Below are 19,258 nucleotides of genomic sequence, written 5' to 3'. Positions count from 1 at the left end.
CATCCCATCTTTCTATTTAGTGCGTGGCTTCAGTCCATTGTTTTCCTATAAATTATGATCTAGCCATAGTTGGCTGGGGTTTACATGAGAACAATATAGTTAAGCATGAGCATTTATGTAGTTAGATCAGATAAGAGTCCATGCGTGCACTTGCTGGACTGCTGTATATTACTGTGCTACTGTAAGGGCTATATGTTACTTGAATCATTTTTCTTCTGCGTAGCTGCATTGACTGAAAAGGCCATGTTAGAAAAGAGGGAATATTTCATTAAATGGATTTTAGATGTATGGATTCCAGGGTAAGTCTGATGGGGTTCAAAACTAATGGACTGACAGAATGCCTACAACATATCTGACAGATTCTTGAGCAGATATGTTTGAGATATATGTCAATGTGAATCATTTCTGGCCACCCCATTTTACTTTCGTAATGTGACGTTTCTTTGAAACAGGTATTTAATTCACTTGAAAAGGATGGTAAAATTCATGGTGAATAGTGAAAGTTACTCTACTGTACAGAGGTTTGGGGTTGATTTTTTATTTTTATTTTATGGTTATGGAATTATTTTGTCATGCTCGACAATGCTGCAAAATGTTTTATTTTTAATTTTTTAATTTTTATTTTTTACAGTTTACACAGGTCACTTCATCCTTCAGAAGTCATTCTAATATGCTGATTTGGTGCTCAATAAATATATATATATATATATATATTTTGTCAATAACAAAAAGAGTTGTGCTGCTCAACATTTTAGTGGAAAATTTGATACTTCTTTGATGCATAGAAACTTCAAAGAACATCATTCCTTTGAAATAGATTATGTTTGTATCCTAACGGAACCTAAATTACATCAGTGGAAAAGGAAAGTTGTTTTGGAGGAAGAGTGACTTGTTTCATTTTTGGTTAAATATTTTTTTCCTCTGGAATAACATGCATGATGAATCATTCAAAAAAAGAATGTGCAGGAACCCTTTGAGTGCTATGGTCCAACATATGGGATTTTTATTTCCGTGCCTCTGAGAGTACTGTCCCACATATGGGATTTAGAAACGTAAATGTCACATTCAAATGCTTTCACAGTGTTTTTTTTTTTCTTTTTCTAGCTGGCGCTGATTACCACAACTATGCAGTGTTTTTAACCACATAACAGCGCAAACAAACATGGCGGCACCCAGATCACGATCAAGATTTAAATTTATGCATTTAGCAGACGCTTTTATCCAAAGCAACTTACAGTGCATTCAGGCTACTCAATTTTTACCTATCATGTGTTCCCGGTGAATCAAACGCCCAACCTTGCGCTTGATAGCGCAATGCTCTACCAATTGAGCTACAGGAACACTAGATCATTTAGAAAGGTTTTTAAACGACAAAACACACTCATTTACACATATTTGTGAATCAGAATATCAGATTGTTAATGACATGGTATGCAAGTTTGTGAATATTTTAAATAAAAAATAAAAAAGCAAATAATAGCGATCCATCTGTCATACTGTGTTATTGTGGCTGCAGTGTGTCACGTGTCAAGCATGATGCGTCGCCATGGAAACAGTAAGAGGAAACCTTCTAAAATAACAGTCGTCTTAAAAAAAGCCACTCTGGGGGGACCGCAAGAATATATTAAACTCACTACTGAAAGGGTTAAAAGAAAGTGCATGCATGGGGTGACCTGTGATTTCAAAAGAATATGAGGAGAATTCTTTTCATGCGGAACGGGGTTAAACCAGTGCCAAGCTGGTTTTCGTTAAAAAGTCTCACATGATATCAACTATGCTGCAGAAATCACTGAGACACTTAGCAACAAAAGTTCTCGGCCGCTTTGTTTCATCTTTGATGCAGAGCCATAGCAGGCATCCTTTTCTTCAAAAGCCTTTTCTGCTTATCCTCCTGTGCCAAAAGAAAGGCTGGATGGAGCAAGACATGAAATATCCTCAGAGCACTCTCTTAGTTTACTGGCAAGAACACTCATCCTTGTTTAGAGTGGATTAACTTAGTGTCTTTTGAGGAGGGTGTTTGGTTCAGGAAGTTTGTGGGCAAGTGATGGAACATCAGCAGAGCTAAATCCCTCTCAATCAACCTCTTCCTCTAGCTATGCCCCTTCTTCACACATCCGCCCAAACATATGAGCTGTCAGAAACAGATGGGGTAAAATGCACTGTTTCTTTATATTTTGCTCTTATGAGACAATACTGAAGTAGACAGAGGGTTAGGTTTAGTGAGGACACAGTGATCCATTTTCCCTCTTGTGTTTGTGCTTTTTGTGACTGCTTCCTGAGAGAGCGTCTTAAAACAAACGGTTTCATCATATATACAACGCATGAATTTTTCACAGACAATCAATGAAAATATTGTACACTAAAAATATTACCATATGTATAAGTGACATATAAGGATCTATGAGATGATGAAAATGACAAATATGAGGAGATAACGTAGATATGTTGTTATTGTATAGATTTTCAATTCGTATTTGATTAAATGATTCCAGTCTTTTTAAAATGTGATTTTACCAGCAACTGCAACAAGGGACTATAATATTTCCCTTGCATCTTGAATACATATGAGTCTAAAAGGTTTTTTAATATATTATGTGTAGATATAGATAAGACAGTTTAATTTAAAGGGTTAGTTCATCGAAAAATCATAATTATGTTATTAATAACTCACCCTCATGTCGTTCCAACCCCTTAAGACCTCCGTTTATCTTTGGAACACTGTTTAAGATATTTTAGATTTAGTCCGAGAGCTCACAAAACTTTTGCAATTCACTTGAAGTTAAAGCAAATAGAAATACCATATACTACGCAGCAATCATCCTTAATTGAAGAAATGTGGCAAAACATCTCTGGAGAGAACTTCATATTATTAAATTCGAAAGTGCTTTCCATATTTCGATCAACAGGCTACATTTGTGAACGCACATTTTCTGCAATGTCATGCGTCAAGTCATGCTCCCGTGCGCATCTTACGCCATCGGAGAATGTGTACCGAGGCTCTGAGCAGACGACCGCACGGACAGATGCGCGTGGTTAGTAGTCTTCAAAAGCACAATTGCACATGTTCAGGCAGTGTGAAGAAGCTCATTGCCAATCGAACCTGTGCAATCTGTCAATAAAGAATATAAAGACAGTGATGTGCAATGATTCTGGGCAATTATTTGTTCACATGTTTGTTGGAGAGCGGACCATCAGCGTGCACTTTTGGAAGTATAAATGCAAGAAGTCTGCGTCTGCGCTGACCGTGTCTGCGTCCGGTTTGCTCATGCGGAAAGTATAACACAGGCTTTACAATCGCAACTTCATTGTGCTGTTACTACATCGAGCCGAATTTCACAAAATTGTTCAGCTCCCGACAGAGTCAGGTGTAGTAGAATTATTTATTTCAATGAATCTAATCGATTAGATATGATAATATTTAGGCTATAATATTATAAATTAGGTTGGTTTGTATTGATGACGTAATGTGCGTGCGGCCCGGGAGACTTGTACTTGGACCATAATGCGGCCCGCTGGAAAAAAAGGTTGAGAACCACTGGCTTAAAGGGTTTCAGGTGCTTTGTCGACGTTGATGCCACCTTCAGATAAAAAGTCAGAGGAATGGAAGCATTTTAGATTTCGTAAGCAAGACGACGACGATAGTGTTGTGGACTGTTCACTGTTCTTTTTTATACATATAGTATTTGTATTAAATCTATATTCATTGACTTGAATCGAGAATCGAGTATAGAAAATAGATCTTAAGATCTTTGCCCGAACCCGACGGGACCCGATCGGACTTCATTTCGATTCGGGCTTCATTTATATAATTTTACACGGGCTCGGGCTTGTGCGGTAAATGAGCGGTCATGTAATGTGTTTCGATTAGCGCCAGAAAGATGGCTGGACGCACCATCAGTGAGCGCAGGAACGCGCTGAAGACATCTACAGTGGATTCAATCATTTTCCTCCACAAAAACACGTAGGCCTTACCTAATCTTGGTGAGAAAATGTTTTTCAAATAATAACTAAATATTAATTGAGTCTTTAATGCATAATGTAGACAGAGTAGGCTATATAAGCTAATGTTTGCATTATTATTTTATTATGTTAGCTGCTATGGCGAAGCAAATCCGGCAGAGCCTTTATCTTAATTAATTTCGTTATTGCCAAATACCCATCTTAATTTAGATTTTATCTTATTTAAATTTTTTAAGACTTGTTAGTTGGCCTATTTATATGCTAAATTAGCCTATGCTATTTATAGAGTGCTGAGATATTACGATGTTACAGAGGACTTATTTTATTTTTTTGTTCAAACTTCCAAGTGGCCTATTACGTTAGTCATTTATAAATTATGTTAAAACATGTTTAAATGACCCATTCCTGACAAAAGTCAAAAGAGCTGTGCGTGCATACATTTGAATAATGTCGGCTTGTAAATGGGTTCGGGCTTTTAAAAAGCTGTCAATCAAAATGTACTTGTAGGGCTCGGGTCCTGTCGGGCTGAACTTTTAAGGCCCGATTGCAGCTCTAATAGAAAATCGAATCGAAATCGAAAATCGAATCGAGAATCGAAAATCGGAAATCGAAAATCGGAAATCGAATCGAGAATCGAGAATCGAAATCGAAATCGAATCGATTTGAGAGCTTGTGAATCGAAATCGATACCCAGCCCTAAGTATCATCAGCTCCTCGGTTCTCGAATCGGACGCGTCTGACAGAAACGGATCTTGACTCGAGAAGAGTCAATCTTTTGTTCGTTATCTGGCCCGGCTCGGTGTTCATCTTCAGTTCTCTCTTCACAGCAGTTCAGTCAGTTTACTGTTTGAGTAAATTATTACTCCGGGATATTGGTTTGTTTTAACTCAGAGGGAGTGTCAGCCACATTAAAAAAGTTAACAGCTTAAGTCATTTGTGGATTAATGCGTATTGGAAACGCGAACCGTTTAAAACGATTCAGTTCGATTTGGTGAACAGGTTCAAAAAGATCCGGTTACATCGAATGATTCGTTCGCTAACCGGATATCACTAAACTGCAGTGTTTTAAACTCTCTCACAACAGACACGGAATAGAAGACAATGATTAATAAAGTCGTAGTTTTTGCTATTTTTGGACCAAAATGTATTTTCGATGATTCAAAAAATTCTAACTGACCCTCTGATGTCACATGGACTTACTTTGAAGATGTTTTTCAATGGAGGGACTGAGAGCTCTCGGACTAAATCTAAAATATCTTAAACAGTGTTCCGAAGATAAACGGACGTCTCACGGGTTTGGAACGACATGAGGGTGAGTTATTAATAACATAATTATGATTTTTTGATGAACTAAGCCCTTTAAGCCCCACAAAATGGTAAAATTACCTTTTAAATTAAAATGTCATTTTTTAATTAAACCTTTTAACCTTTTTTTTCTCTCGAATGACTAAATTTTTAAAACACCTGGACAAAACAAAGTCACCTTATTGACCTATACTTTACATACTGTAGGTAATGTTATGTTAGATTAAACAGAACACTGCATGTATTTTTACTGTAAAATATTGTAAAATTGAATTTTATGAAAGTAAAGGTTTAAATTACGTATTATTCAAAGTTATATTTTTACACATTTTTATAAGGCTGGGTTTTGACACTAATTCACAAGTTTTCGATACGATTCGATATTTATTATTTGGGATATTTATCAGGCACAGTACATGGCAAATTTTCTGCTGTAAAATATACATGAAAGTCAGTTTGTACTACATTACTGTAATATTGAAGGTATAAAAATATAATTATTTTTATACAAACACTTAAATTACTTTTTTATAATTATAAAGTCACAATTACATAATTTAATTTCTACTCCAATTGTTTTTTTTTTTTTGTTTTTTTTTGTTTTATAGAGACATTTAAATAGTGCTGTCATAAAAATGTGATATATTTATTCAAACTTAAATTAACATTGAAGAACAGTAAATATATAACGAATATGTTATATGGTGCATATTGGTGTTGATATTTCTAGCTGACTAAGTTTATGAATAAAAGTTTACTAAATATGTTTTTATGAGGTAAATGTGACATTATATGATGTGATTTCTTTAAGTTATACTATTTCTTTTAACATGCTTTCTGATGTTTGTGCATGTTTATTTTGTGCTATAACTGGTTAAAGTGATGATCAGTTCATTAGTGCTGCCGCTTCTCTTGAATCGAGGTGATTTAGTGATCTGTCACTCCACATTAAACAGCACTTAAACGGTATCTATTGTTGGAACACTGTAATAAAATAGTCGGAATTTGAAATCTGAGGAAAAAGCTTATTGCAATTTATTGGATGGGAGGTTGCTACAATTTTTCATTCATTAACTGAAAATGTATTTATTTTTTTGTTTACCCAGCTCTGCTCATTTTTATCTAAACAGTATTGTGTTATTATGATTAGCATTTACGTGCATTAAAGTTATGTACATTGCAGTGTTTAATTTGACATTTTATGTTAATTAGTTAACAATTATAGCATTATTCTAATGCTCTACTTTTGTGTTTTTTATAGCTCATGGAAAAACTTGTTTAAGTCATAAGGAACAAAGCGGATATAAGTACTTTATATAGTAAGCAAACGAATAAACAACAATGACCAAAAAGTTTCAGGATGACACTGTGGCAAGTTTGTATTCCTGTATAGACTTGAGATAACTTAGTCTTTGATGGACTTGGAATTTAAAACCAATTTGCTTTCAGTAATGAGAATCTCCATTAGAAGCTCCAGCCTAATTGAGAGAAAGTGAGGGAGGAAAATAGAGGGCTGGTGCAGTCAGAGAATGAGTCGAGGGGGGAGGGGTTCAGGCGACGGACACAGTCACATTTGCACATTAATTACCGGGCAGGTGCTGGCAGTCCGTTTTAATGGGCTGAGTGAAAGGTCAAGAGGGTTTAGCTGTCATTTTTTCCCTCCCATTAGATCCTTTTTGGTATTTCACAGTCTAACTTTCTCATTTAAATATATCAGCGTCTTATTAAGAGGTTAATGAACCGATTGCACAGGGAAGTTTGTAATCATAGTTTTATTTTGTAATCATGGTTTTATTTTTCAAAGGCAAACTTGGTAATTTTCTTGTAATTAATTGAGCTTTACATATGCAAAAAAAAATGCCTTGAACATCGGGTGGCAGCCATCTTCTCAGCACCTCATTTCACAGTTATTCCAGGACAATTCAAATTCTAATGAAATTCTGGCACTGTTTAAATTTTAACAATGAAGCATGATTCAAATAGGTCCTGACAGTCCGAACACTCAAGCATGTACCCAGTAAAAACTCCTGGGTATCCACGATTCCCTTAGATGCATCTGCATTCTCTGCATGACAATGTCACCGCATACAAATTGAAATTTCAAAATGTATCGTGTTAGTTGCTCAGCGGAGAGTTCTGAGGCTCTGAATGCCCAGATAGTCTCATTGAAATAAGAAGGGCAAACTTGTTTTTGGGAACACTCAGAGCTTAATATGACACATTACAGCAATTATTTGATGTGTTTTCCACTATTAATAATTCAAACGCTGTCCTGCCACTCTGAGATGCCAATCCATCATAAACAAAGGAAAACTCTCTGCGACGCCACGGGGAAATTAGAATCTTTTGTTGCTCTCTAGCAATATTTCTAAAGCTAAACGCCACTCTACATACCGCACCATGCTCTAGCGTGGCCCATTTTTCTGAACATCAGCGCTTTATTCAGCTTTGTCTTAGAGCGAGAATGCCATTTAGTAAGCAGGAAGTGTTTCATGAAATGCAGTGGAGGACAATAACAATGGTCCTTGAATAACAGCACTGGATGAAAGGCCTTTGAAAGGCTGACGAGAGTCCTCTCTGAGGTTTTTTGGATTGACGAGGGCTACGAATTTGCCCACTTGTCCTTTTTTTGTTCACACAGAGGGAAATGCCAATAGAGTCGTATGAATTCTTGCCAAATTCTAAGTTTGTCAAGGAAATCCAAAATCCCGATTCGTTTAATGTATTGTTGCTTTTGTCTTTTCTTTCTTTTTGTAAAAGAGAACATATATGCTCTATGGAGTACTTGATTTTGATTGGTCAGTTGAGGCATTTCAACAAGGTCAAATATTTTTGTACAACAACCACAGAACTATTTTTGACTTAAGTACCTTCTCTAAACAGTTCTGAAGCATGCTTTTTGTTTAAGTTTGTTAACAGACACCAGTGTGTTACATTTGTCTCCTCCAAAGTTTCAAACAAGATCTCAACAGCATCGCACACTGAGCTCAGATTTTTCTCCTTAGCTAGCAACTCTGGATCTCTCACATATGTCTCCTCCAAAGTTTAGATTAGAGATCTCAAGAACATCACACACTGTGCTTAGATTTCTCTCTTTAAAGTGAAATAATTTGGAGTTCTCATTTTTCTCTCCTGTAATGCTTTAGAAGGGATCTCAAGAACTTTACAAAGTGTGCATCAAGTCAAGTATTTGAAAAAATTCAATTCAGAGTTAAAGGCTACACTGAGAGAGAAATTATGCAGGAATTAGGATAATGTTACTTTTTATAGGACAATGTTTATGTACTTGGGTACATAATTTGTTGATGGGCATAGTAATGTACTGAATGCCTGAATCAAAACTGATCTACAGAAAATGTAAACCTGGAGCTTTCGTTGTTGAAAGGCACATAAATGGCCTATGAATCAGTCTTGATGACTAATTGACTAATTTGATTATTAATACATATGAAATAAATGTTTGAGCTCATATTGAGGAATTTGACTGTGCACTTCTAGAGATTTTTTTTTTAGAAATTTTAATTTATTTATTATATATTTATTATTTATAGTAGACAAATGTGAGAGCTCTCGAGTCTTTGTGCAGGAGAAAAATATGAGCAACATGTGTAAAGTTGTTGAGATCTTTTCTAAAGCTTTAAAGAAGAAATTGTGAGAGTGTTTGAGAAGCAGGAGACTCAAGCAAAAGTTTCCATTTAATCTTAAGGTAACTTTATTTCTGTCTAAGAGAAATATTTGAAATGGTAAAGAGACCTCTTTTTTTCTTCCCTCTGTTTAGCTTCAGTGTTATTTTTCTACATCATTTCAATCAAAGACAGTGCATGCATTGTCATATTTGGAGATGTTTTATGTAGACAGTGTTTAATTGCACAGTGATTTAGCAGAGGAAGCCGTAACCTATGTTTACATGCATGCAAAAATGGGCTGTACAAGAAATAAATTATTATACTATAAAAAAAAAACCCTGTGACACTAGTGTTAGATTTGTTAAAAAAGATATTGCTCTCCTACTAAATATCTTGCACTTGTAAATCCTTTCTACTGTGTTTGGAAAATGTAGTGTATACAATGCTGGACATTGAAAATGTAAACATTTAAACTAGTAACCCTTGATATTCTGAAATGTTAAATGCTATTTAAATGATAGTTATGTATTTACAATATTAGTAAAAGTTTAATGTTTCTCCTAAAATAAAATTACAACATCTTAAGACAAAGCTGATATCACAATGAGACATTTAAGAGAATCACCGCTGAACTTTCTCATGTCTCATTTGTGTCTACTTTTATTTCTCCTATGGATTTTTAGGAGAAACATCCGAGACACTGTTGAGACTAAAATGAAAAATACATGAGAATCACAACTCCTGAGTTTAGAAAGAGCAAACTCTCAGCAATAAAATATTAATATGATGGAGACTTGATAGAGATTGCAGAAAGACAATAAAGATATATTCTATTTTTCTTCCACCACATTCTCTGTTTTGACTCTTGACTCATTTGTGTCTATCTTAAGGAATTTTAAGAGAAACATCTGAAATGCTGTTTATATAAATATGAGAGATATATCTCATCTAAGCCTCATGAGCTTAGGAAAAGCAACCACTGAGCATTAAATTTTTCCTATGGGGCATTACAGGAAAGAAAATGACATTGAAGCTTTTCTGAAGACGGCCTTTTATTTATTTTTTTTTTTTTTTATTTTTTTTACAGATACATTCATATAAAAACTCCTGTGCAGTCCTTTTGGAAAATCTATTTGTGGCACTCAGTTTTTATATTAAGCATAATTTTTATGTATTATCTTAACAGTGCCATAGAATACATTGATGCAAAATTTTAAATTGTTCTCTGTCTCCAGAGTGTGTATGTGAAGTTTGATCTCAAAATACCCCACAGATAATTTTTTATAGGTTGTTGAAATTGGCACTTTTAGGGTATGAGCCAAAACGCTCTGTTTATATGTATGTCCCTTTTAAATGAATTTGAGCTGGTGCTCCCGCCTCCCTTCTAGTGACCCTCGTTTGTGAGGCAGTCAAGTCCGTTGTAAAATGTTAGCACAAACGTATAGGAATTTTTTGGGGGGGTTTTTCCCGGGACATTTTCTTCGAAAATGAAAGTTAACCACAGTGTCCTCAGCAGTCTATGGAGACTCCTATGTTCATTGGTGTATCCCAACACACAACACTTTTAATGGCTCTTTGGTAGAGCTGTAGTCAAGTCCAGCTTTGTCGAGTCCAAGTCCAGGACTAGTCGAGACAGAGTCAAGACCGAGTCCAAAAGATTTGAGTCCAAGTCAAGACCGAGTCCAAATGAGAGAAAAAAGGGTCCTCTTCAAGACCACATACTTAAATACTGATAGTTTATGTGATGTGTGAGACAGCATATCTCCTATTCTAAGAAAATAATTTTACATTATAATTTGTAATGACCAAAAAGCATGTGCTCTGTAGAACAGGGGTCTCCAAACTAGATCCTGGAGGGCCAATGTCCTGAAAAGTTTAGCGCCAACTGGCCTTAACACACCTATCTGGAAGTGTGTCTATAAGAGCTTGATTAGCTGGTTCAAGTGTGTATAATTAGGGTTGAAGCTAACAGGGGTGTTACACAAGATCCCAGGCCCTATGCATAGGCAGTCCTGATGGGCCCCCATGCCCCCCACCCATGAAAATATCCAGGTAAAATAAAATATATTTCAGATTCATACATTTCAAGGGGCCTTTCTTACTTTGGGGCCCTGTTAATTGGTACTGGATATACCCCCAGTCTGACCCTGGGAGCTAAACTATAAAGAACACTGGCCCTCTAGATTTATTTTATAGACTGCCCCCTTTATTTTCATTTTATTTACTTTATGCTGCTTTTGCTGACATTATGTCTGTGGTCAAAAATGTAAATGACTGATGCCTTGGTACAGTGCGAACACACATGCAAAGCTCGGGATATGACAAATGCACGCGGCAAGGCTAGAAGGGATACGTTTGGCTCTACTGGGCATGCGCACATAAATACAGCAAAATCTTTGTCATACTGTGCTAGGGCTTGCATAGACTAGTCGAGTGCTGACGGAAACAATCGACTACTCCAGCATGCATTAACCATAATGCATACAAAGTGTTTGCAAGTACGACGTGAATTTTAGGATTACAATATTGCGTGGAGCTGTTACTTTCTATGACCTTATCTATGTCGCATGATAATGGCTTAAAAAACAAATAACGAATAATTCTGCCTGAATACTCGGCTGAAGCTGACACAGTCTGGTCTTTGCTAGATAACAGTTGAGTCAGGGGATCAGCGTAATATTATACACAGACCTCTAAAGTCATGAGTGTGAAGTGAATTAATGTAAACTTTATGAATGAAAAGAGCGCAAATCAAACATTGCATTGTTGTCGCCTACTCGTACATCACTCGGGAATCAGAGCATTGCAAGAGTAATTTTACCTATAATAATACATCATACATGTTATATTATTTGTATATATTTAAAAGGCAATGATTTAGAGCTTAGGCTACGATATGAAACGAATGAATAAGCACAGCACGCTCACCAATCAAACAGCCGCGTTGCGCGTCTCAGTCTCTCAAAAACCAAATCAGTTCTCTCTCAAGAGTAGGCTAATAATCAGCTTAGGTATGGATAGATTGTCTACTTGGCCTACATGTTTGCATTTTTACCTTTTGCTGGTTTGCGCGGCACACACACATTTGTTTATAAGTTCACTAAAAATTAAGACTCGCTTAAAGAGTTCTGCGTAATGAAAATGATCGCATTGAATTGATTCAGTCGTGTTCAAATGATCACTAAACGTTTGTCATGACATCTCTCTGCTTGCATGATAAATATTATTTTAGAAATTAATAATTATTTTAGTTTAACATGACATACTTGTTCAGAGATAACTACGAAAAAAAAAGATAAAAAGTCACAACGGTCTTATCAAGTAACTGTACGACGTTGTATCGGAATGCAGATACGAAAAATGTTGTTACAGTTACAAATACTGGCTGTTACATGAAAATTTAAATATGTAATGTTATAAAGTTTTTAACATTTATTAAGGCCATACATTAATAAACGTTTTTGATTAAAAAAACTATTGTGTTTTCATTTACAGTAGCATGAACCATGAGTAGTCGAGTAACTCAAGCACTGTACAACATTAATTAGTATTTCATTATTGTATATGGTAAGTTTAAGGCTATTTAGGTGTAGACGTAAATAAAACACAATCTAACAGGTTGGAAATTAAATTAGACACATCTAAACTTTTCAGAACGCAGCAAGTGCTCATGCACATCCTTTCCCGGAACAAAATTGAAAGCTATGCCAAGATGGAGAAACAGATGATCATAGCTGTACAAGGATAGCCATTTTTTAAATGAATCTATTAGCAGAGCTACTGCAAGGGATTTTTAGTGCTGGAAATCCATTTATTTTTTGCTGAAACTTCTACGTCTTCATGGAGAGCGGGTCATGGTTGCCTAGCAACAGCAGACGCCACTGGAGCGCAGGCTAAAGAGTGCTTTGGAAAAAAGGAGAGCGGCGCGCCTAGCGTTTTCCACACATTTTAAGCCATGCAAATCTGGTTTTGTTTTGAAGGAGAAATTTTTTATTGTATTTTTTTTGCTGGACTCGGTCGAGATCAACGAGAACATTTGGTGAGTCCAATGGCCAAGTCCGAGACAAGTCTAAGTGCAATCGCAACGAGTCCGAGACAAGTCCGAGACAATAGAAAAATGTCTGGAGTCCGGACTCGAGTCCAAGACCAGAGTACTACAGCCCTACTCTTTAGTGCTGAGAACAGTAATGGCGGACCGCAGCTTCTCACCCACGGCTGTGTATATATGCTAATAGGGCAGAGAGTGTCAAAAATGGGTGAGACTTTCACCCACTATGTCGTCATAGTCTGGAACTGCTCATGTGGAGAGACAGTTTATGATTTTTTTGGAATTATAAAACAATGAGTGAGTGGATTTTTACCATTATAGGCTGGTTGTTTTCACACACTGCAGCCACACAACTGTGTTCAAACACCTTATAAAAATGATTTTTGCATTTTATGGCACCTTTAATTGTGAAGCAAATTTGACCTTTTACTGCACTCCTTTTACACTTTATTCTTAATGGTAACCATTAACTTGAATGCCTTTCTTCCAGTGTCAGCTGTACAAAAACTGTTAGACTGCTTGAAGTTGCAAACTGGTATTTGTTATCATATTATTTATCAGTGTAACCATGAAACCAGATAGTTTTACCATTAACAGCAGATTCTAAGATGCAATTAAAACAAAGATTATTGGAGTGTTTTAAAAGTAAATAGTTTTTCAGTTTGTCTACTTAAATTGTTTCATTCAAGTTGTTACTTGCCCTTTTTTAGTAATTGTTTGTGAAATTTACTAGCAATTTCTGAGTGATTTTTTTTTTCATTGCATAGTGGCTAAATAATCGAAAGTCTCACACATATACATGAATAGCTGCTTTGAAAAATAAAATGAATATGACTTTTTGTATATTACTACTACTACTTCTACTATTAATAATAATAATAAATGAGAAAATAATATATTTGACTGATGAATGCTGCAACCATCAAATCAGAATAAGGATTTTCAGAGTGCCATGTATACAATGACCTTCTGTGTTTATAATGGTTACCTCTTACATAATTGCTCTGATATTATTCTGCCATATAACTTGTATAAGCTGTAATGAAATGAGAATATGTTTAAAATGAAAAGGACATTTTATATGAAAATGTGTCATTGTATATTTAGAAGAATTAATTAATTTTACTCAAGTAATTTTACATTATGTAGTAATATTCCTTCCTGGATCCATGTTGACATGGATGGTCTATTCCTGACTGAGGTGAGTAAGCTGGAAGAGTGGAGCTTTGTGTAGAATGAGAGTCTGGATTGGCTGGGAATTCCCCATCAGCCTCCAGAAATGAATAAATGTTTTATCGGAATTAACACTGTGCCATCCTTGAGAAAATAAATAAAATAAATAACTTTCAACCCCCCATCATCTTTTTCATATGTACCTCCTGCCTTGGATTTAGATGTTTTCAGTTCCAGTGGATTGGGCAGAGTGCAAAAGAGAAAGCAAACAAAAAGTACAATGTATTAAAATGTTATCTGGTTGCCACATTTGGCTTGGGCCACAGTAATCCTCCCGAGTGCTAAACCAATCTTGCATTGTAATGAAACTCTAAGAACGACGTAATCTTTTCTCTGCTGGTGCTCTGTAAGTGTTGAGGAACACGAGCCAAAGTCTGAAAAAGACAGAAGAAAGAAGAACCTTCTGGTGGCATTCTCAAGGTTGTTATTTCAGTGTGAAACATGCTTTGGGTGTTTTCGAAATTGTAATTCATTACACCAAAAGATTACAAAACATTGTGTATGTTAAATATCACTTGCAACAATTCACAGAAAATACAATTTCTATTGAAATGTATTCTCTATAGACTGAAGGATGAAATATACAAAACAAGAGAAATGTGTAAATAACATCTTATGAGGAGACAGACGTGCAATCACACCACACTAAATTTCCCATAATTCTGTTGGAGCATGAGAAAGACAAAATATGTAAACTCAATTACACAACTATTGCACTTGCTTTGCATTAAGTGCTAAAATCTTGACTGAGAGATAAATATGAAATTGCCATTTAAGTTTATTTAAGCCAAACCAAAATCACTTAAAGTAGGCGTGAAATTCACCTTGTGTATTTTCTAAATGCATGTTATTGATCTCATTATGAATAATTCATCCATATACTGTCACAGTGTCTGGGTTGTGTTCCCTGGGTTTCCACTAGGTGTCCTCAGTTCCCACGGTGTTTATCATATTATCACTTCCTGTCTCCTTATTTGGTCACCTTCCTCCTTGTTTAGTTAATTGATTGTTCCCCAACTGTCTCCTGTTTCCCCATTATCCTTTTGTGTATTTATACCTGGTCTGTCTGAGTCCTTGTCACGGAGTCCTTGTTGTATGTCTAATGTTTGATACAATCCGTAGTCTTGCCTTAGCCGTGTGTTCTGTTCTGTTCTGCTTTCTTGTTGTTTTGGATATTCTGGTTTTGACCCTGTCTGGACTGTTTACCCCTTTGGATTTGCCCTTCAATAAACACCATACCTGCAATTGGATCTCTCCTCCTTGTATCAACGTACGTGACATATACATATCCACATAATTTGCTGTCAGTTTTCAGTTGAAAATGTCAGACTTCTTTCTAGTAACATATGCCTCATCATGTAGTCATCTTTAACCTCACCCTTGCAAGCTCACGTTCATCCGTCTCTACTTTTACATGCAATGCTCACATCTCAAAATCCAATTAACAACCTATGAACTGAAACAAGGCCAGCCCTACACTGTTTCAGATGTATGTCACAATATACAGAAAAGATCTAATGCTACTTCTGCTTCATCACAAATTTAATGTTGTAATTATTTTTTGAAACTGAACATACCAGGAGGATTTAAAAAGGCAGACAGAAAGAACAACTCCAGTTAATGCTAACCGAAAAAAATGCTAGTAATACATCTAGAATAATATAATGTTATACAATATAAATAGAATACGCAGCTATTTTTGAATGTCCATCAATCAAGAAATATTCAGTTAGCATCGGGCACAAGCTGAAATGATTAACCAGCCAAAGCCTGACCCCCTGTCAAAACTAAGCTAATCAGTCTCCAGTACACCTTAAAATTACCATCACCTGAACAAGGCTGCAACTAAACTCTGTTGGATGGTAGATTCACATCAGGTGTAACCACTGCTGAGATGCTTGATTTGCAGTGCAGGACAATAGATATTAATTCTGTGTCAAATTGGTCTGAAATGGCGCTTAGACTTCAAATTATCATACTTAGTGGTTTTTATTGTGTGCCCTTTCAAATCAGAAAGCATGGTCATGCAATGCTACTGAATAAGGTGAGTGCATGGTCTGATACAGCTGATTATTTGCTTATATGAAGCAGACCATTCCAGAGGGTAATGGAATGTTATTGTCTACTGGACTGATTATATTCTGCTGATTGCACACTAGTCACTATTCCAGAAGATCCCTGCGATGTGTGCATTTATAATCCATAAGCATCGACCTTGTGAAACATTTTTACAGTTATTTGTAACAACTATTAACTGATTGTTGTTTTGTTTTCTGCTCAAATAATATTGACCGTGTTGTTTTCAAGCAGATGTTTTGTTAACTTGCAAATCTTCCTCCCACCTTGTACCAATTAGAAAGAAAACTTTGTCACTGGAGGCAATGCTAAGACAGCTATGGTGATGCAGCCATTATTTTTTCTCCTGAGGCATTGACTAACCTGAGGTCAGATGCTAAATCTCCATTATTGAGTCAGTAGGGGCGGATCACTGCTGGAGAGGCGCAGGCACTGCCGAAAGATTGTCGAATGCACTCAGGAAACCCGCTTTCTGCCTTTCCTCTCCAGCTACAGCATCACGTACAGTTCTGTGAGCTGTCAGCCGGACTGCTGTTCCTACAGCTTGACCACACTTCTGATTAGTAGTCCTGTCAATTTCCAACAACTTCAAACATGAAAAGCCTCAGGCAGCCTGTTGCAGCTTGTGTATTTGTGTGCCTCTCTGTCTCCTGTAGTGTACAGTTACAGGAGATCTTGTGCAGATGAACTCAGGTGCTTGTTTCCTTCGCTAACATTCATTTCTGCATTTTTCAGTACGCTTGTTCAGTGGTGTGCACAGACTTATGGGGTGGAAATAGAGAAAAGGGTGATTAAAAAATGTAAATTAATACTCATACATAGCAAACTCTGCTTTTGCAGTATTTAATCATTTATCTTATATCAAATATAAAACATTTGTATCCATTTTTTGAAAAGTCTCACAGAACTGAACAAGTAGTTGTGATAAATACTGATATTTCTCTCATTTGATCTACTACTAATCATTCAAAAGTTTGCAATCTGTAAGATTTGCTTAATAATTTTGAAAGACGTCTCTTATGCTCGCCAAATCTGCATTTATTTGAACTCAAAAGTACAGCAAAAATTTTAATAATATGAAACATTATTACAATTTAAAATAATTGTTTTCTATTTTAATATGCAATTTGTTTCTGTGATGGCAAAGCAGTCTTCAGTATCACATGGTCCTTCATTAATCATTCTAATATGCTGATTTGGTGCCTTATATTTCTTTTTATAAGCAATGTTGAATAACAATAACATTGTTGCTTAGTATTTTTAAGAAAATCATGATACTATGATATTTTTTTTAAAGATTCGATTAATAGAAAGTTCAAAAGAACAGCATTTATTTGAAATAGAGATGTTTTGAATCAATATAAAATCTTTGCTTTAATCGTTTTAACACATCCTTGCTGAATGAAAGTAGTCATTTCTATTGAACATTTCACTGATTGTGTGTGTCTGTGTGTGTTTGAAAAAAATGTAATCACTATTTGTGTGTGTTGTATATTTTTAGAGCATAGTCATTCATTTAGCAACATGCTAACCTTAACCTTAAGTCAATAGTGTGGTGAGTCTCCCACTCTTATTGTTTTGTGAATCAGCTGATTTAATTTGTGATTTCAACTCAATCACGCTGTCATAAATCATGGATGCTGCCAGGATATGCTGAGGTTAATGTTAGGGATATGGGTAAATATTTGTTTCAGAGCTATGTAGACAATCGTGCCTGTGATTGAGATGACCAATCAAATCTTAAGAATCAGCTGTAAAGCGGGGTTTTGGTGATTTATTACACCTTTATTACACCTCCTCAATTTCTTTCAGTCAGTACTCTATTTATTTTTGAAAATCTTAATGATGGCATGGGACCTGGTGCTCAGAACCTTCTTCAGTATTCACATTCTCTTCATTTCCTTTTCCCGTTTCTCAGTTATCTTTTATTTTTTCCCCTGTCTCATCTGTCTTCTTGTACTTTCTCTCACATCTTCTTCCTCACTCACAGGTTCATCTTTACCCTCTCTCTTCTCTGCTGCTTCCATTCTGACCTCATCGACCTTTTTATCTGAAGTGACAATCTCTGTAGGAAACAAATTTCATCTTTTCACAGAATTTGGACTTGGACACTGGAAGAGAGTAATGGTGCAAAAATGGCCCCATCATAATCGATAAAGCTGTCTATATGTTGCACTTTGCAGTATACAGCTTTGTTGATCATAAGGAGAGTGGCAAATGGCTGTACACGGCAGGTTATGCAGAAATCACTTATATGGAGATGATTTGGGCATGTATTATGCTAATTACCAGCTGCTCATGCGCCCCCATTCAAAATAATCCGGATTCATCCGGATAATGCAGTGAGGGCTGGAACAAATTTATGTGTACAAACGAGGAATCTCGTTATCATTATTATTATTACTACTACTATGCATTTATGGCATATTATGGGTTTGTTATTACATATTCAATTACATAATAATATATAATTTATACATAAATCTAAATATTAGTATTATATTATTTATGTTTTATATATTGTATATCTTTTTTGCTATCCAGAAGGTCACTTTGAGTTTGTGGACTGAAAGGGGAAAGGGGGCTCGAGCCCTTCTGTGCAGATCGCTGCACTCACCTCATTTCACCCTCTGTGCCCGATGATAAACATTTTTAAATAATGAAGGTTGCATAGGGATGATCAGATTTGGGAAGTGATTTATGATGACGAGGGGGCAGAGGTGACGGCAGGGAGAGGGACGTCCTGTTTTGGCAAGACACCGGCTCTTAATCACTCCCTGTAGTCAGATAATGACATGCATTATTTAACATCAGGCCAATATAATCCCACTTTCACAGCGCTCATGTTTCAGCTCTCTTGTGGCGCGTGCGGCACGTGCGGCGGTCAGTCCGTGTCTCTGATCCCTGCCTTATTAAATCTGTCCCTACAGCTCAGATGGGATTTAGTCTGACAAAGTGTGGTGCTGAAGGTTCTGCGACTGAAACTTTTCTGCTGAAATTGAACTCCGGA

The sequence above is a fragment of the Carassius carassius genome, chromosome 20 (genome assembly GCF_963082965.1).
Source record: "Carassius carassius chromosome 20, fCarCar2.1, whole genome shotgun sequence".
NCBI lineage: Eukaryota > Metazoa > Chordata > Actinopteri > Cypriniformes > Cyprinidae > Carassius > Carassius carassius.
This window is presented reverse-complemented; position numbering follows the sequence as displayed.